Source organism: Gopherus flavomarginatus, chromosome 3 (genome assembly GCF_025201925.1).
Source record: "Gopherus flavomarginatus isolate rGopFla2 chromosome 3, rGopFla2.mat.asm, whole genome shotgun sequence".
In the NCBI taxonomy this organism is placed as follows: Eukaryota; Metazoa; Chordata; order Testudines; family Testudinidae; genus Gopherus; species Gopherus flavomarginatus.
The window spans coordinates 46014285-46035032 of NC_066619.1; the positions used below are offsets into that span (position 1 = coordinate 46014285).

Here is a 20748-nt window from a genome sequence, read left to right on the forward strand (position 1 = left end):
TAGAGAGCCAGAGCCTGGACTCTGCTCAGGCTCAGAAAACCTTAAAAGCGCATAAGCTCAGTGTGTGGGACCCAAACAAAGTGGCCTGGGGAATGTCCGGGAGTGGGATTTTGACTACGGCTGTGATAGTGGAGCACACAGATTATCTCAGAAAAGGGTGGAATAGTCAGAAATGCTCTATTGTTACATTACAGTAAGGCAATTTTCTTTTGCAATCTACTGAATCATTGATATGTTCTCATAAATTCTTAATTACAGTAATAGTACTTGAGCAGTTAGCTTGGGGTGTGAGGAGGAAAACAAAGCTAGAAAGAAGTATTGCCAGATAATGAGTTAATCTCTTCAGGGCCCCATGGATATGACAATAATGCAAGGAATTTATGCTGATTTTCTTTTAAAAAAAGTTATTAGCATTGTCAGTTTGAATGAATTTGAACATCTATAGCAGAGAATTAGTCCAAAATTAAATATCCATTGCAAAAAATTATCACAAAATAAATTATTGATTTTTTAAAAATAAATATGTGGCATTTGACACATTGTCAGAATCAAATTGACTACTAATACTAGACTTTCATCTGAGTATTTTGAAACTTTTTTTAAAAACTGGATAAGCATTATCCATCCCCATTTTACGGAAGAGGAAACTGAGGCACAAGGAGGCTAAATTGCTTGCCCAATGTTACACACTAAATTGGTGACAAAGTTTGAAGTAGAATTTGTGCAGCATATACCCTTATAGTGGATTATCCACATAGAGGATAGTAGCCTACTACTGTAGCTCAAGCAGTAGAGATATGTATTGTGGATTTAAAATCCCTGAGTTCAAACCATGCTGATGATCCTTGCAAGGGGTCAGTCTGGTTTCATATCTTTGTACAGTACCTAGAGCAATGGGGTTTCTGAATTTGAGACTTTGAGCTCTATTGTTAACACAGTGTAATGTTGTCTACAAGTCAACAAAAGAGAGCAATGAGTATAAGTTTCTGAAATATAGTCCAGTTCTTCCTTTTTGATGTGATCTTAACTACTTCATGAAATCTTGGGCCAAATCTGAAGTCCTTGCTTTGACCTGCCCGTTGAGAATATTCAGTTGTCTACAGAAACACCACCCAAACTGAATGTATGATCTTTCTGTAGTCCCACCTAGATTAAATGATACTCATCTGTTTCTAATCCATTGCTGTTGCCTTATAATTTTATTTTCAGCTAAATACAATTCTCTTTATTCCACCACTTCTGTTCATATCCTTTGATCGCTTTTGAATGTCATCTAATTCTCTTTTCCCTTTCATTATTTTGACTGCTTACATATAGCATTTGTGGTAGCCTTCATTTTCTTCTTACATTTCACCTTTATGCCATCCATCTTTTTTCTCCACTTCCTTTTAATTAAAATATCTGTTTTTCTTCACTATCTTAAAGCATCCTTACAATTGAAAAGTTTTTTACTTTCAGCAAAACTAGCATTACTTTGTAACTGACCAATTTGTGTAGTGTGATTAGATTTCATAGTAAATTCAGTACCTGTAAATGTTTGCAATGATTTCTGAGATTTTTTTTTTTTTAATTGTTAGTGGTTGCAGTTTTGGAAAGTGGCATTCCAGACTGAAAGTCCATTTTCCTCTCCCACTATTACGTTTATATTGAAATAGGTTATATTATTTTCTTGGGATGTGAATACACTACAAATAATTGGAATTATGACAATTTCATTACTATATAATCACTGTTTTTTAAATTAAAACAGAGTGCCTATCAAGAGTAGAAATGTAAAATTCATACCAGATTATCAGAAATGTGGGAAATGTATAGCTATGGTTGAAGGAGAATGCTCTATTGTCTAATAATTAAGCAAGGGAATGCAGACACACCTGGGATTGAGGGAGAGAATGAGACATTAGCTGTTTGTGTTCCACTCTATCTGCTTATTAATAGATTACTAGCTCATATCCAAGTTGCAACTTCAGCCAGACAATGTGGATAATAAAGAGACTGTATTGCTTGAATTGGGTGGAAAGGAGATGTAGTTGAGTGTCATCAATGCATCGATAGCATTGCAGCCCAAACTGCCTGATTGTTTGTCCTAGCAACCTCACACATATAGGCTAAAAGCCTTCAGAATTTGTATTATAGCACCATCTCTAGAGACCTCCACCAAGATGGAAGGCCCCATTGTGCTAGGCATTGTTGAGAAGACAGTTTCTGGTCTAAATTCTTTACAGTCTAAATAGACAAGACAGACAAGAGATGTGAGCAAGGAATTATTACTAGTTCCCCATTTTACAGTTGAGGAAATGAGGCACAGAGAAATTAAATGAGTTGCCGACGGTCGTACAGGAAGTCTGTGGCAGAACTGGGAGTTAAACTCAAATCTCCTGGGGCTATTCCAGTGTGTTAACTAGAGAACTATCTTTCCTCTCCAGTCATTTGCCTATAAAAGCATGTAACAGTCGTAGTCTCCATGACCTATCCTAAAATCTGTAACAAAAGAGTCAAGTTAAACTGAGGATCATAGAAAATGCTAGAGCTGCCTCTCCACAGTCTTAATAAATCTGCCCTGAAAAAAGATTAGAGACTGGCAATTGGCAGGACTGTTTAAAGAATTAGTTTCTTGAACACGGGTCTTCATAATTGTGCCAGCTAGGGATGCTGGCACACTGGCCTCCCAGATGGCCAGCCTGATATGGAGCTTTCCACCTCTAGGTTTGAAAACTGCTGAGGTTGGCAGTAACCACAGTTCTTCTTCGAGTGATTGCTCATATCCATTCCAGGTAGGTGTACGCGCCGCGCGTGCACGTTTGCCGGAAACTTTTTACCCTAGCAACTCCAGTGGGCCAGCAGGTCGCCCCCTAGAGTGGCGCCACTATGGCACTAGATATATACCCCTGTCGGCCCGCCCGCTCCTCAGTTCCTTCTTACCGCCGTGTCAGTTGCTGGAACTGTGGAGTGCGGCTTGCTGTCCTCCACGTACCTAGCTCTCCTGTACTTCGTTCGTAGTCATAGTTGTAAATAGTTCATAGATAGTTTGATAGTATATTAGTTAGTTGTGTATTATATATAGTTGTTTAACTTGTTTGCGGGTGGGCCGTTGCCCTTCCCGGCGTCCGGCACCGGGCTCATGCCTGGCTCGCCGGGCTTCAAGCAGTGCTCGGCATGCAAGAAGCCGATGCCTACTAGCGATCCCCACGACGCGTGCCTCAAGTGCCTGGGGGAATCGCACATAAGTGAAAAGTGCCATATATGCAAGGCCTTTAAGCCTCGCACAAAGAAGGAGAGGGATCAAAGACTCCGCGCTCTCCTCATGGAAGCGGCACTGACTCCGGCACCGGCGGCGCAGCCGGCCACTTCTACTCCGGCACCGGACCGCGCCGGCACCGGCAAGACTCCCCGGCACCGACCATCCCCGGCACTGGGAGCAGACCTACGACCCTCGGCGTCTGCAACACCATCGAGGCAGGCCCGAGTGGAGCACCCGGCACCTACCTTGGCCGCGGCACCGCCTGCAGGGCTGCTGTCGACTCCGGGTCTGGAAGGTCCGTCGAGTCCAGCCCCTCCTAGCTCCCCCTTGAGATCAGGGGTCGAGCTGTTAGTACCATCTACGCCGGAGACCTTTGCCTCGGCACGGGACTTGATAGCGCTAACGGAGCCATCGCAGCCTCAGACGGCACCCCCGGGACGGGTAACCTCCAGAGGCAAACCGATGCTAAGAGCGCTGTCTCCAGAGTCCGGGCACCGATCGCCCCGGAGACGTGAACGCTCGCACTCGGGGCGCCGCTCGCAGTCCCGGCACCGTTCTCCCAGGCGGTACCGGTCGCACTCGCGGCACCGATCAGTGTCTGCACGGTCCTGATCTGGCTCCTCTCACCGCCGGCACCGAGACTCTAGGAGCCGTTCACCTCGACGTTCGGCTCCTCGGTCGACCTCCCGGCACCGAGCCGGTGGTAGATCCCGATCCTGGTCGACCTCCCGGCACCGTGTCGGTGGCAGGTCCCGGTCTCCACTGCCATTCCGGCACCGCGCTGATCGAAGGTCGCGGTCCCGCTTCTGGCACCGACCTCGATGCAGATCCCTCTCCGGATCCCTGCACCGGCTACCACACCGTTCCCGGTCCCGACCCCGGCACCGATACGGGTCGCGGCACCGATCCTCGGCACCGAGGAGAGCGTCGGAGTCGGCGTACAGAGATGCCTATCAAACAGGCTCAGCGCCTCCGTGGCCTTCCAGGGAACCATCTGTGACCTCCCAGGCAGACAGCGCCTATGCCTTGGGCCAGGACAGACACTCGGCCCTGTTCCAGGACCCTCCACCACAGGAACGAGGGCCTCAACAGTGGGGGTTTTGGACCCCATGGGCGTATCGCCAAGCCCAGGGTCCACAACACATTACCCCTCGCCCTGCGGCGGAACGCAGGCCACCGGAGGCAACGGTGTCTAGACCCCCTCCCTCCCTGGAAGCAGACGGCAGGTCCAGCCACCAGGACCCAGAGCTCCCTCCAGTGACGGAGGTGCAGCCCCAGATAGAACCCCCCATGGACACTCTGTTGCCGGGGGTTTCCTCGTCGTCTTCACCAGATGAGGCAGTGGCGGGTACCTCGTCCTCCAGCCCTCCCCCGCTAGATCTTAGGGCACACCAGGACCTCCTCCGACGTGTGGCACAGAACCTGGACTTGCAAGCAGAGGAGGTCTCTGAAATCGAGGACCCGGTGGTGAACATCCTTTCCGCCGATGCGCCCACCAGAGTGGCCCTGCCCTTTATCAAAACAATCCAGGCCAACGCAGCTAATATCTGGCAATCACCGGCCTCCATCCCTCCGACCGCGCGAGGGGTGGAAAGGAAGTACATGGCCCCCTCGAAGGGCTGTGAATACCTGTACGTTCACCCGACACCCTGCTCACTTGTGGTCCAGTCGGTGAACGACAGGGAGCACCACGGTCAAGAGGCCCCAGCGCCCAAGTCGAAGGAGGCGAGACGAATGGACCTCCTGGGCCGCAAGGTCTATTCGGCGGGGGCGCTACAGCTCAGGGTCTCGAATCAGCAGGCCCTCCTTAGCCGCTACTCCTTCAACTCGTGGGTAGCGGCGGGGAAATTCGCAGAGCTCTTACCACAGGACGCCCGCCAGGAGTTTACCACCATCCTGGATGAGGGCAAGAAAGTAGCGAGGACATCGCTACAAGCCTCTTTTGATGCTGCGGACTCGGCTGCTCGGACCCTGGCCTCGGGGCTCACGATGCGCTGAATTTCCTGGCTGCAGATCTCTGGCCTTCCACTGGAGCTCCAACATACTATCCAGGACCTCCCCTTCGAAGGCCAGGGCCTGTTTTCCGATAAAACAGACCCCAGACTAAAGGACCTTAAGGATAATAGGGTCATAATACGGTCGCTGGGGATGCATACGCCTGCGACACAGCGCAGGCCATTCCAGCAGCAGAACCAACAGCAGCAGCGTCGGCCGTATCCTCAGTTCCGCCCGCAGCAGGACCTCACTAGGCGCTGCGGCAGGAACAACCGACCCAGACAGTCAGGTGGCCAAACGGGGCAGAACCAAGGCTCCGCCAAGGCCCCTCCTGGACCTAAGCCTTCATTTTGAAGGTGCGCCCGAGGGCGCAGTACCAGTTTCCCCTCCGGATCCTTCCCCGCAGTTTTCCAACCGTCTTTCTTTTTTCCTCCCGGCGTGGACCCAAATAACATCGGACCATTGGGTCTTGCGTACGGTGCAGGCCGGTTATCGCCTGCAGTTTTCTTCGCCCCCCCCCCCTCCCACCCACCATCCTCATCCCTCTTCAGGGACCCCTCTCACAAGCAATTCCTCCGTCAGGAGGTGCACACGCTCCTTGTCAAGGGAGCCATAGAGGAAGTTCCAGAGAGCGAGAAGGGCAAGGGGTTTTATTCCCGCTACTTTCTAATCCCCAAGTCCAAGGGCGGCCTCAGGCCCATCCTCGACCTGCGGGAACTCAACAAGTATATGGTGAAGTTGAAGTTCCGTATGGTATCCCTTGGAACCATCATCCCATCCCTGGATCCCGGAGACTGGTACGCCGCCCTCGACATGCAGGACGCTTACTTCCATATCTCCATATCCCCCCAACACAGGCATTTCCTCCGCTTTGTGGTCGACCGCCGACATTATCAATTTGCGGTCCTCCCGTTTGGCCTCTCTATGGCCCCAAGGGTGTTCACGAAATGCATGGCAGTCGTCGTCGCACACCTTCGGCGTTGCCGCATTCACGTGTTTCCCTATCTCGACGACTGGCTGATCTGGGGCACATCGGAGCTGCAGGTCCGCGACCATGTCCGCAGGATCAGAAGCCTCTTTGCTGCCTTGGGCCTCGTGATCAATGTGGACAAGTCCACTCTGCTCCCCACGCAGTGGATAGAGTTCATCGGGGCCGTTCTGGACTTTACCCTGGCCAGGGCCTTGCTACCCTTGCCCAGGTTCCAGTCGCTGTCGACCATCATTCTGCGCTTGCAGGCAGCCCCGCTGACCTCTCTACGAACATGTCTGGCCCTCTTGGGCCATATGGCAGCCTGTACGTTCGTGACGGCGTATGCCCGACTCCGCATGAGGCCTCTTCAGTCTTGGCTCATCGCACAGTACCGGCCGGCCAGACATTCGTTGGACACAGTCGTCACCATTCCTCAGAGGGTACTGGACTCTCTTCGGTGGTGGCTGGACCAGTCCGTAGTCTGTGCGGGGCTCCCGTTTCATCCGCCCCAGCCCTCGGCATCCCTGACTACGGACCCCTCAGATCTGGGCTGGGGGGCGCACTGCGGCGCCCAAAGAACTCAGGGCTTGTGGACCCCTCAGGAAATGGACCTCCACATCAACATACGAGAGTTGAGAGCGGTCCGTCTTGCTTGTCAAGCGTTTGTCCATCTCCTTCAAGGTCGTTGTGTCGCGGTGTTCACCGACAACACGTCGACCATGTTTTACATCAATAAGCAGGGCGGCACCAGGTCCTCTCCCCTATGTCTCGAGGTGATGTGTCTCTGGGAGTTTTGCATAGCCCATGCCGTTCACCTCTCCGCCTCCTATCTCCCGGGAGTGCGGAACACTCTAGCGGATCGACTGAGCAGATCCTTCCGCTCGCACGAGTGGTGCCTCCATCCAGACATCGCCCTCTCACTCTTCCAGAGGTGGAGTCGTCCCCGGATGGACCTCTTCGTGTCCAGGGAGAACAGGAAATGTCGAGCATTCTGCTCCTTCCAGGGTCGGGAGCCAGTGTCTATAGCAGATGCCTTCCTGATCCCATGGGCAACCCACCTGTTTTACGCGTTCCCTCCCGTTCCGCTGATACACAGGGTTCTCCTCAAGGTGCGCAGAGACAGAGCTCGGGTGATTCTCATAGCTCCAGCATGGGCCAGACAGCACTGGTACCCCATGTTGCTGGACCTCTCAGTGGCCAACCCAGTTGCCCTGCCCCTACATCTGGACCTGATCACCCAGGACCACGGCAGGCTCTGTCACCCGGACCTTCAGTCTCTGCACCTTACGGCATGGCTCCTGCGTGGTTGACAGGCTCCGAGTTACGCTGCTCTACCCCGGTTCGGGAGGTTCTCCTGGGCAGTAGAAAGCCTTCCACCAGGGCTACTTACTCGGCTAAGTGGAAGCGTTTCTCCTGTTGGTGTTCGGAGAAAGGTCTTCTCCCTATGGAGACTCCCATCACCACTATTCTAGACTACATCTGGTCCCTCAAGGCCCAGGGTCTGGCGTTGTCGTCCCTCCGGGTCCACCTAGCGGCCATCTCCGCGTTTTCATCCTGGAGTGGACAGCTGTTCCGTCTTCTCCCACCCTATGGTGGCGAGATTCCTGAAGGGGCTGGAGCGTCTCTATCCACAGATCCATCCTCCTGCCCCTTCATGGGACCTCAACCTGGTCCTAACTCGGCTCATGGGTCCTCCATTCGAGCCATTAGCTACTTGCTCCCTGATCTATCTCTCGTGGAAGACCGCCTTCCTAGTGGCCATCACCTCAGCTAGACGGGTGTCAGAACTACGGGCCCTCACAGTAGATCCCCCATATACGGTCTTCCATAAAGACAAGGTGCAGCTGAGACCACAGCCTGCCTTTCTCCCCAAGGTGGTCTCAGCTTTCCACATTAACCAGGAGATCTTCCTCCCCGTCTTTTTCCCAAAGCCCCATTCGTCCCGCAGGGAGCAACAGCTCCACTCGCTAGATATCTGTCGGGCGCTAGCATTTTATGTGGACAGGACCAAACCATTCCACAAGTCCCCCCAGTTATTCGTGGCGGTAGCGGACCGGGTCAAGGGGCTACCGATTTCCTCGCAGAGGATATCTTCCTGGGTTACCTCCTGCATCAGGACCTGCTACGACCTGGCCCACGTTCCGACGGGCCGTGTGACTGCTCGCTCCACCAGAGCACAGGCATCATTGCTGGCCTTCCTTGCCCGCGTGCCAATCCAAGAGATTTGTAGGGCGGCGACCTGGTCATCGGTCCACACATTTGCTTCCCATTACGCCCTGGTTCAGCAGTCCAGAGATGATGCGGCCTTTGGCTCTGCAGTACTCCAGGCCGCAACCTCTCACTCCGACCCCACCGCCTAGGTAAGGCTTGGGATTCACCTACCTGGAATGGATATGAGCAATCACTCGAAGAAGAAAAGACGGTTACTCACCGTTGTAACTGTTGTTCTTCGAGATGTGTTGCTCATATCCATTCCACACCCGCCCTCCTTCCCCACTGTCGGAGTAGCTGGCAAGAAGGAACTGAGGAGCGGGCGGGCCGGCAGGGGTATATATCTAGTGCCATAGTGGCGCCACTCTAGGGGGCGACCTGCCGTCCCACTGGAGTTGCTAGGGTAAAAAGTTTCTGGCAAACGTGCACGCGTGGCGCGTACACCTACCTGGAATGGATATGAGCAACACATCTCGAAGAACAACAGTTACAACGGTGAGTAACCGTCTTTTCCTTATTATCTGATAACTGTTTAGTGGTCTCTTTGAACTAAATTAGTTGGCTTGATCTAGTCCCTAGTGGTCATGTATCCATATAACAAAAAACACTATCTCTCAGCAGAGAGAGACTCAGGCTTTAATGAACGTGGAGACTGAACTGTCCTCTGACCTTCTGTAGTGATGCTTCCAGAACACTGGCAAGATGCCCCAGGGGAAACTTAGCATTACTGCAGCTGGTCTGTATGTAGTCAGTAAGTAGGTTGAGAATTTTACTCTTCAGGTTAGTCAAGTCAGACCTTTTCTCTAGGTCTAAATTTACTTTCAAACTTTTATGAAAGAGATGAGGAGGATGGGAAGATATGTATAAGGATGCAAGTAACAGAAAAATGAAAGGAAAATACTGAAGCAAGGCCATTGAAATGGCATACAAGAGCGTAGAGAGGGACATTTTTATGATTTCAGGCTTATTAGTGGTGGGTGTGACAAATGTATTTTGCTATTGAACTCAAAACACATCATAAACCTCAGTAGTATTTTCTTAAATCATGTTTTTCCCCCTTGTCTCCAGGAATAGATAATTGGTACCAATGTAGGGAGCCTGCCTCTGTTAGGATCAGGAGCAAAAGATCGCAGTCACCCATTTTGAGATACAGCTGGAACTCTCTCCATTGCAAGCAGTTTTTTCTCCTTTCTCCTTCAAAAGGCATATTAAATGCAAATCCTCTCAAGCTCGTTAGTCTTCTGTTTTCTTAGATTCTACTGTTTAGAGACAGTGGTTTTACAATTTTGTCACTTCAGACTGGACTGGCTGATCTCTGCCACTGATGCCTTCAGGAATATTATTTTAGATATTGTGTGATGTAGGGGGTCCTCATTTTCCCCACATACTGATGGTCACAGTCTCTAAGGTGGTGATCTATTTGTATCTTGACTGTGATTAAGGGAATGTTTGGAAGACAGATTTTTTAGGCTTTGTCCACACTTAAATTTGCACTGATTTAAGTAAAGGTATGATTTTTGAAGCACTATGTTAAACGGATGCAAACCTGTGTGTGATAATCTTTAAACCTGTTTTTTATTGGTTGTGTTGAAAAAAGTACAAGTGCAAACTAAACAAATATAACCAGTGGTATAAATGTGTCCCTGTGTCCCCACAGGGATTTACACTGATTTAACTAGCATTTTAAACCAGTTTTACTTGAATTAGTGCAGCTTCTCCACGTAGATAAGGCTTGTTTTCCTCTTTTCGTACATGTAGCCAAATCCTCTGGGCAGTGATGGCATGTCTGTACATGGATTGGTGAATGGAAGGAATATGAAAACACCATGCATTAGAGTAAGTAATTTTACTGTTAAAATAAATATTATGTATCTATCAATAGTCCTTAAGCAACTAATTTGTACAGCAAATAAGTTCACGAATAGCATGTCTGTCATTCACTCAGAATAGGATCTGGCAAAGAGGATTCCTTGATCTCTTCCATAATATGTGGGAATAAAAACAGCAAATGCTCATTTATCAGAAAACCCTTTCTTAAAATTAAAACAGGAAACAAATGGGATTCCATTAACATTGTGGTTGAACCAGTAAAATACTTTTAATTTGCAGATATCCTTTTGACTGAATACTGTAACATGTTTATTTTGCAAAACTGGGTAGAGCCTTGAACTTAAAAAAGCTGTTTGATGCAGTGTAAACACATTACTTAACCAAAACACTTCAACTCAGGAAGTGTGCCCTTTGAGTGTGTATTTCTTGCTTTCCCTTAGGAATTTAGTGCTGTAGTTAAGTGGTAAGACTTTGCAAAGGCTATAAATGCACTAAGCAAGTACTAAAGAGGCTTCAAGGGATCTTTCCTTTCTTCATCATCTTTAAAGCAGTCTCCTTTATCATATTACTGTAGATCAGTATTACTCAGATATCAGTGGTTCAGGAACCAAATTGGCAATCAACATTACCCAAAAGAGCCATTCATTATTTCATTTGCTATTATATTCTCACAGCAAAATGACTGACCAAGTTGTGACACTGTATGAAATATGGAGACACTCTGTGATATTGTTAACACCAATATTATTATAATGCAAGGAATCTGACCAGATATGCCATGTAAGGTATCTACGAAAATGCTATAATTTGCCAAAATGTGGTGATCTTGTTTGCATCACCTTTAGACTGTGAGTTATAGATATGTTGAAATATCTGTATTTTCAATCTTGTGCTGTTTTTCTGGGTGACACCACTAGACAGGATGGCATCAGCACTAAGCCGGCTTGATGGCCCATCAAGGGACATCAGCTGTACAATAAACCCATTGATGAAGTCAGGGGCTACACCTGATGAGTCAGCAAGCCATGTAGGGGCATGCCTCTGGACAAAGAACTCAAAGGCTTTTTCATGTGTTGTGAAGCTTGTGTGTTGAGACACAGGAAGTACAGGCCTTATGGCAAAAGAATATAAAAGGCAGCTGCATCATCTTCATTTTGTCTTCATTCCTGCTTCTTACCTCTGGAGTAGCTTTTCTACAAATTGAAGCTCTGAACAAAGGACTGAATGACCCATCCAAGCTTTGGATGTGTTCTAGAGGGACTTTCAAGCCAGCAAACTCACCAATACTGCTAAAAACTTGATATATGGACTTTGAAGTCTTGGTATGTGTCTGGTTGCTTTACCATTTAACAACTCTCTTCTTATTCTTTCTTTATAATAAACGTTTAGTTTTAGACAAGGATTGGCTAGCAGCGCAGTATTTTGAGTAAGATCCAGACTAATACTGACCTGGTACATGGCTGACCCTTTGGGGTTCAGAAGAACATTTTGTATAGTGAGCGGAGTTTTTAAATAACTTCTCACTGTATTGGACCTAAATGCTGATTAGGAGCCAGAGAACTGGAATGCAATAAGGGGGCTGTGTGATTTCTGCAGTCAGCTTCTTAATAACCAGTGAGGGGGATCACAGTTTGTGATTGGATGGGGAGTTTAACTTCAGTTAACTCCTACCAGTCTTGGGAGTATCTGCTCTTTTGCAGCCTGCCCTGACCTTGACGTTTTCAGACAGGGCTGCCCTGGAACTCTGCGTCACATGGGTATTATTATTTTATCAGCTACAATTGGTTAATAACACAGTAAAAGCATCCTCTTTGTTAATAACTTAGATTGGTTAATAATTAAATCACAAAAAGAACAGGAGTACTTGTGGCACCTTGGAGACTAACAAATTTATTTCAGCATGAGCTTTCGTGAGCTACAGCTCACTTCTTCAGATGCATAGAATGGAACACACAGACAGGAGATATTTATACATACAGAGAACATGAAAAGGTGGAAGTTTGCATACCAACTGGAAGAGTCCAATCAATTGAGATGAGCTGTCATCAGCAGGAGAAAAAAAACTTTTGAAGTGATAATTGAGATGACCCATAGAAGGTGTGAGGAGAACTTAACATAGGGAAATATTCAATTAGTGTAATGACCCAACCATTCCCAGTCTCTGTTTAAACCTAAGTTAATTGTATCTAATTTGCATATTAATTCGAGTTCAGCAGTCTCTCCAAAGAGCTGCAGTAGACACACTAAAAAGCCACTGTTTGAGTATCACTGCTTTAGATCATACTTCTGAATACAGCCTTGTTAGTAAAGATAGTTCATGGATTTTTAATATTTCTCTACTAGTCCTATCACTTTGAACCCTTCCCATAATTTACTTTAACTTGGGTGGATCACTTCTGGATCTGAGTCTCCAAGCTCATTGGCATAGGTGGCACATAAGTTTTTCCTTTGGGGAGGCGATGGAGTACTGGAAGCTGCCTAGAAGTGTGGGGACCAACTGGCACCTGCACCGTGGCCCTGCCTCCACTCTGCCTTCCCTCAAAAGGTCCTACCCTTGCTCCACTGCCCAGCCCCAGTCTTAAGCTTTGCTGCAGGGCTCCTCACTGCTCCCCCATCCCCTGGCTCCTCACTGCCACCCCGGGCTCCTTACTGTCCCTTCTCATCCCCCTGGACTCTTTACTGCACCCTCCCCAAGGCTTATCGGTGCCCCACCTTCCCCCAGGGCTTAGTCCCATCATTTCCCCCGACTCTCACTCTGGTAGAGGAAAGGGAGAGACCTAATAATAATCTAAAACAAATATGTTAAAGAAATTAAGAAATCAATGTGGTTTTTTTTTATAAAATCATGATAAAATCAAAGCAAATCAGAAGTATGTTGCTATCCGAATGGCCAGAACAGTGATTTTGTGGTTTCGGCTAGCATATATGTACATCCGATAGTTCAAATACATCTGTCTGACTAAGAGGTCCTCTTAGCAGACTAGAATCTCAGAGAAGGAGTTTTTCTACCTGTCAAGGAAGCTTTTTGCTTATGGCCTCTCATTTATGATGTTAGGTCACTGTTCAGGTGTAAAGATACTTTATTACCGAGTGACTTCTAATCAATCCAGTCACGGAGATTATTATCCCTTCTCCATTGTATAAGTATAAGTAGACATTGCCAGAAGATAGAGGGACGTGATCATTCCCCTCTATTTGGCATTGGTGAGGCCTCATCTGGAGTACAGTAACTCCTCACTTAAAGTTGTCCCGGTTAACATTGATTCGTTGTTACATTGCTGATCAATTAGCAGGGCTGGCTCCAGGGGTCTTGCCGCCCCAAGCAGCCCAAAAAAAAAAAAAAAAAAAAAAAAAGTCACGATCTGCGGCAATTCAGCGGGAGGTCCTTTGCTCTGAGTGGGAGTGAGGGACCCTCCGCCGAATACCTTAAAGTGCCGCCTCGCTCCGGAGTTGCCGCCCCACCTGCTTGATAAGCTAGTGCCTGGAGCCGGCCCTGTCAATTAGGGAACACGCTCGTTTAAAGTTGTGCAGTGCTCCCTTCTGACGTCTTTGGCAGCTACCTGCTTTGTCCACTGCTTTCAGGAAGAGCAGCCCATTGCAGCTAGCTGATGGGGGCTTGGAACCAGTGTGGACTGGTAGCCCCCCCTCTCAGCTCCCCGCTCCCCGTGCAGCAGCTGCCCAGCAAGCTATCAATTGCCGGCAGTTCAGCTGTGCCTCTCCTCACTGCCATGTGCTGCTCCTGCCCTCTGCCTTGGAGGTGCTCCCTGAGGGTACGTCTACACTACAGGATAAATTCGAATTAGCTTAAACTGATTTTATAAAACAGATATTATAAAGTCGATTGTGCGTGTCCACACTAGGCACATTAATTCGGTGGTGTGCGTCTGTGGTCCGAGGCTAGCGTCGATTTCTGGAGCGGTGCACTGTGGGTAGCTACTGTAAAATAATGAGGCCAATAACGTCGATTTGCGTCCACACTCACCCTAGATCGATATAGTAATATCGATTTTAGCGTTACTCTCGTTTTGTAGGAGTACAGAAATCGATTTAAAGAGCCCTTTAAATCAATATAAAGAGCAGTGTAGTGTGGACGGGTGCAGCGTTAAATTGATTTAACGCTGTTAAAATCGGTTTAACAGCGTAGTGTGGACCAGGCCTTAGACTCCTGCTTGCTGTGCTATAGGACTAGCTGCTCTTCTCTTCTTCCTTGCCTTCTCACGTTCAGCGACCGCCTGCTGTGCCCCTTCTTCAAACCTGTTTCTGAGCTCTATTTCTCCTTCACTAGCCTGTCTTTTCCTCTGCCTGATTCTCTTAGTCACATGCTTCCACTGTCCACTTTCCTTACCCAGCAGTCTCCCTTCAGAATTCTTTGGTCCTGCTTCCATCTGCAAGTCTGAGCTTTTCCCTTCAGCCACCTCATGTCTTTGCTCCATCATCTGCTCGAACCCCTTTCTAAACTCAACCAGAGTTTGCACCTGCATCTCCAGTCCTCGGATCTTCTCTTCCATCAGCTCTATCAGGCGGCACTTCATGCAGACAAAGCTCTTTTCAGGCGCCCCCTCCAGGATCATGTACATGCCACAGCTTCCACATCCAGTCATCCTCACTGTGTCTTCCACTGCTGCCTCTGTATTGATCATAGCCTTCCCACCTTCTCCTAGGATATTTTCAGTAAACAGGTTATTTAGTGTCATTCAAAAGACTGTTGAATGAAACTCCAATGTTGAAACAATATTTTGACCAAAAACTGAGGATTTAGGAAGGTAGGAAGATGACTTACGAGGAGTCTTGAATGTGAACCATTTAACTGTGCCAAAGTTGGTCATTTTCTTTTCTTTAATTTTGTAATATGTAGCGATACGAGCCTTTAAAGAAACTAAAAACAGTTCAGTATTAAGAACAATTGTTTTTGTGATGCTGTGATAGGCCTTAAAATCACGTTTGCCAATTTTAATGAAGACCACATTTTTATAATATAGTATGTAACCCTGGTTGGTTATTCTCAAAAAAAGCAAAGCTTGCCAAAGAGTTCTGCAGAATTTGCAGTTGTGGAGATTGTATTTTTGCAAATAAAAATAGGGTTGCTCTTCTCCATATGTTCTGGAACATCAGTCTCACCTGAATAGCATTCTTACTGGCTCATTATTAATCCTAGTGGGAGGCTTATTGCTTTATGTAGTTCACAGTGGCATCAGAAGCAAAGATTTAGGTAGCCAAATTGGACACTTTAAAATTTCACATCAGTGATCTGATTTTGTTAAATCATTGATAAAAGCATTCCTTGTTTTAGGTTTGCATGGCATGATTCTTGTGAGAATTAAGCAAGCAGTGCACAATGGTTCCTATTTTTGAAAGTGATGTGGTTACACTGCAAATGTAGAATTTAAGCAAAAATTAGTATTAATGATTTGGGCAATTTAAATCAACACTCTGTGTGTACCTTTCATCCTAGTGATTGACAAATAATTGTTGTAGAAACATGAATGCCGTTGCAGGAAATTGATATATTTGGCATGAACAATCTGAGTGCCAAACTTAGCCTATTCTGGATCACACCATAAATTCAGATTATCTAGGAAAATAAACTGCTTACAAATAAAGCAATAAATACCTTTGAAGCTAGATCAAGAAATGATTAAAGCGTCCTTAAAAACAAGTACAGGAAGACTCTCATAGTACCCACTTCAGATAAAAATAAATAATTAGGGGAACTATTGAAGTACTGAATTAGTTATGACCTTCAGAATTAAGTGTTGTGGGCTCCTGAAGATGATGATTATTGGCTAAAACCTGTAATTAGAAATGAGAGATGTATCCACTGTTCTACTCTTACTACACCCAGGAGGTTTATGTAAAATAATAAGAAATTCTTGAGAAATAATGTAGACTAGAAATGTTAAGATTAATAGAAATGTTTGGTTTATGTAGGGTGTGTGTCTCTTTTATCTGCTCTAGTATCTCATGGCTGACAGAGTGAATCTTTTGAAGTTCGTATTGATGTTAAGGGGCCAGATTCAGTGTCTGCTAGTAGAACCCAGGATGCAAATCCAAGGTAGAAGTAATCTGCCCAAAGTAGAGTTGCAGTAGTGCAAGTCACATAAGAACAGCCATACTGGCTCAGTATCCTGTCTTCCTACAGCAGCCAATGTCGGGTGCCCCAGAGAGAAGGAACAGAACAGGCAATCACCAAGTAGTCCATCCCCTGCTGTCCACTCCCAGCCTCTGGCATACAGAGGCTAGGGGCATCATCCCTGCCCATCTTGGCTAATAGCAACCCCTGCTCTGCCAAGTTAATGGAGGTAGACAGTGGAGCCCACAAAGAGGGCAAGGAGAAGTACGGAACCAATGTGTCTCCCAGACAGCCTTGGGCTGCCTCTCATGTTGTCCCATCTGGAGCTAATTCCTTGGTGATGATTCCCTCTGCTGTGCAGTTACATAAGCTATGTCCAGTTAGGCTTCACGGACCCTACACAGCTAATGGGTCAAATAGTGAACTGGCATACATTGGTTTATTTACTTCAGCTGAGGTCAGTGGAATTATGCCAGTTTACATCAGGTAAGGATTTGGCCCCACACCTTTAAATCAGTAAAATAAATCATGCAGACAACCTTTTAGTTAAGAGCCAGTCACAACGTGACCCTTGCATGGGTAGCCATGCAAGGGCCTCCCTATCTCTTATTTTTCTAAATAGGGACTGGTGACACTGGCAACCCTTGCTCACCCTTGAATTTACACCAACTGAGTATCTTCCACATTGTGTGCTGGCCCCAATGTAATAAAACAATTTAGTCCTAAATATGCAGCTTTTTTTTTCACAATGAACACATTGAATTATAATGATAATTCCTTGCTTATATATATATGAATATAATAGCTACCACAAAGCAGCCCAATTTGTGTTCCAAACTATATTCATACAGGAAATACTTTCCAGGTATTCACTGGATCAGCGTTCATGTCGCACTCCCCATCAGTACCCAGCCTGGGCTGGAAAAGCTAATGATCCAATCAGTGGACCAAACTCAGTGATGAATCCTGGTCACATGCCACCTGAGGCACATTGCGCATATGCTATGAAGAAGACAGCTACTAGCTGCCATCACTTGTTGAGGTGAAAGGTAGCAGCCAAGTGGACAAATAGTACCGAGCCGAATGCATAATGTGAAGAGGGAAAATTTTGGCCAAGAATATCAGTAATACATCCTTACTCTTAAAATAAATGCAATGTGATTTTAAATATCTATGCACAGATGACAGGACCCAGTTTTTTATGGTTTCTGAAAGGCCACACCAGTAAAATAGATGGAGTTGACATTTCCTATTGTTGAAAGCTGTCTCAGGTTTCTCAAACCAGATGCATGTACCACCAAATTAACCCTAGTGTAATACACTGTACATTAACTTTGCTAATCTGTGCTTGGTTTGCCTGTCTTTGAAAGATTATAGTGAAAACTAATAATGTATTCTCTGATTTTTCTTTAAGAAAATTGGAGTTTTCAAAGCTTATTTTGTTGTCTTACTGTTTTGAGGGCAGTCAGTTCTCACTGTGAACTGAGTCTGACTGTAAGGTAATAGAACAAATATATGTTCTATTGCTAAATAAAGCTGTATATTAGGATGTCATACAAAATGCTTTAAATTTATAACTCTTGCATGAAGCTTTTTAAAAAGTTTTGTTAAACTGGCAACATGTTCAATGAAAACAGATTTAAAAATATCAAATACATTTGGAAGCCTGCATGTTACTTTTAAACTGAAGGCACAGTTCTCTTTTAATTTGTGTGAAATGCTGCAATTTCTGACAATAAATTGGGCGGAGGGATAGCTCAGTGGTTTGAGCATTGGCCTGCTAAACCCAGGGTTGTGAATCAATCCTTGAGGGGGCCACTTAGGAATCTGGGGTAAAAATCAGTACTTGGTCCTGCTAGTGAAGGCATAGGGCTAGACTTAATGACCTTCTGAGGTCCCTTCCAGTCCTAGGAGATAGGTATATCTCTAATTTTTTTTTATTTTTATTTTTTTTTTATTTTAATTTATGCCGGATATTTGTCATGGGTAGAACCTAACATATATCCAAATGTCTAGTTTGCCAGAAGATGAACATGGATGTGGACTACGATATAAATCTAATTGGAGAGACAAGGTGGGTGAGGTAATATCTTCTGTTGGGCTAACTTCTGTTGGTGAGGTTTCAACAGAAGTTGGTTCAATAAAAGATACTATCTCACCCACTTGTCTCTCTAATATCCTGGGACCGACAGAGCTAGAACAACACTGCATACTTTACACACAAGTGAATAATTAGTTTAGGGATTAGGGTGACCAGATGTCCCGAATTTATAGGGACAGTCCCGATTTTTGGGTCTTTTTCTTAAATAGGCTCCCATTACCTCCCATCCCCATCCTGATTTTTCACACTTGTTGTCTGGTCACCGTAGTAGGGATTTTGGAGTAAAAATGACTTAAACAACATTTCATGCAGTGAATAAGTTTGAAGCCAAGAACTGATTCACTATTTCAGATGTTTGGCTAGTTCTGTGATATTTGAAACAATCTGGGGGAAAATGAATAAAAAATACATTTTTTTCCAGTTAGTAAGGAGAATCCTTGCCTCCTTGACTGAGACAAAGGTGGCTGCACAATGGCTTTAGCAGCCTGTTTTGCACTGAAGCCTGCATTTCAACAGCACCAGCAAATAACCAACAGCTAAAAAATAGATCAACTGTAGAGATTAATTTTGGACTAAATGCAGTGATATTAAATGTGCCTTAAGATTTAGAGGGAAGACCTATCTTTATTGATTATAGTGTTGAGATGAATAATACTATTTCTCAGTTGTACTCTGTCCATCAATCTACATATCTAGCTTGTTGTCTGCTTAATTATCATCTGAAATGTCAGTATATACTCTGGGCATACGGTTTTTTTGTTTATTTTTTTTTTGATAGAGAGAAAAATAGTAACTGTGGAAGCCAAGATTTTCAAAACTGAGTGCCTAAAGCTGGGCATCTAAATAAAGGGAGAGCAAGTCTCCTCTTTTCTTTTAAATGCTGAAAAATTACACGTGTATGTATTTTGTGTTCATAGTGGAAGTGTGGCCTGGTCTACACTACGCTGTTAAACCGATTTTAACAGCGTTAAATCTATTTAACGCTGCACCCGTCCACACTACACTGCTCTTTATATCGATTTAAAGGGCTCTTTAAATCGATTTCTGTACTCCTACAAAACGAGAGGAGTAACGCTAAAATCGATATTACTATATCGGATTAGAGTTAGTGTGGACGCAAATCGACGTTATTGGCCTCATTATTTTACGGTAGCTACCCACAGTGCACCGCTCCAGAAATCGACACTAGCCTCGGACCATGGACGCACACCACCGAATTAATGTGCCTAGTGTGGATGCGCACAATCGACTTTATAATATCTGTTTTATAAAATCGGTTTAAGCTAATTCGAATTTATCCTGTAGTGTAGACGTAGCCACGCACTAATGCAGTTCAGAATTACTATATTGCATAGATGCTGAGAACTAAGAACAACATACAGCAGCAGCATGTCAACCACGTAGACTTTTTGCAGTCTTTAAACTTGTGAACAGGCAATACAAAAATACTCCAGTGAGTGAATTTATCCCCTGTATATCAAATTTGCTTAAATATCCCAGAGGAACAAATACCTTCAGTGTACCAGACATAAACAATATTAAAGGTGGTGGTTCAAGGTTTTTAGTGCCATTAGATTTGTTAGTCTTTCACTTGTGCTGTACTTAAAAAGTCAACATTTGAAATATTTTAAATGAAAATATGAATTATTCACTTCACCAAAGGATGATATATATCGCTAGTTGAAATCCTAAACCACTGTATTTGCTGGGTAGTGTGAACCAAGGGCTTCTTATAGTATGAAGCTGCTTTACCTTAAAGTACCATACTTACAGCACAGCCACAGAGGGGCATGCCTTTCTAGGTCAGTTTGTTGTTTTCAGAGAAATGGAAGACGTTGTAGAAGCTGCAACATAAATAAGAAATGTGAGTTCTTATTTACAGGATATTCACTATGGAGAAGATCTTCTATCCTACACATGGCCAAAGATTCAGTTAACATAATAGAAGTGACCTCTATTATTTGCCACTCACAGGGACATGTTTTCAATATCCCTTCCTTAATACATTCCTCAGTAATTGTGGATCCATCAATTTACAAACTTAATGGTACTGATTTTCATAATGGGTAGTTGTGTTTGTATGTGTTGCATCAGAGGAGCCCTATGGGAAATTTGTTCCATAATGTAATGTGTTCCTTTGCAAATCCAGGGTCACTCAGTCTGCTAGGATACCTAAAGACTAGCCTGTAAACATCTACATTTTTTCATTTTATTAGTGATCATGTGCAAACCAGTAACAGAAGTTAGTTTTTACTGTACTTCTGGAATGCAAGAATGTGGCCTATCTGAGGGGTCATTAACATAAACATGATTTCCTAGACCTCTGTGAT

At 45.4% G+C, this 20748-nt stretch overlaps 1 protein-coding gene across 2 annotated transcripts in view; it reads left to right on the forward strand.

Annotated features, from left to right (window-relative positions):
* The window catches only part of LHFPL2 (LHFPL tetraspan subfamily member 2), a 249449-nt gene that overhangs the window by 72452 nt on the left and 156249 nt on the right, over positions 1-20748 (forward strand). The window contains exon 1 of one of the 2 annotated variants that reach the window (XM_050947156.1): positions 10204-10253. The exons of the other annotated variant lie outside the window; for it this stretch is intronic. The gene's annotated coding sequence lies outside the window, so the exon portion shown is untranslated. Of the gene's footprint in view, positions 1-10203; positions 10254-20748 lie in introns of those variants that run through there. 2 annotated transcript variants of the gene reach the window in all.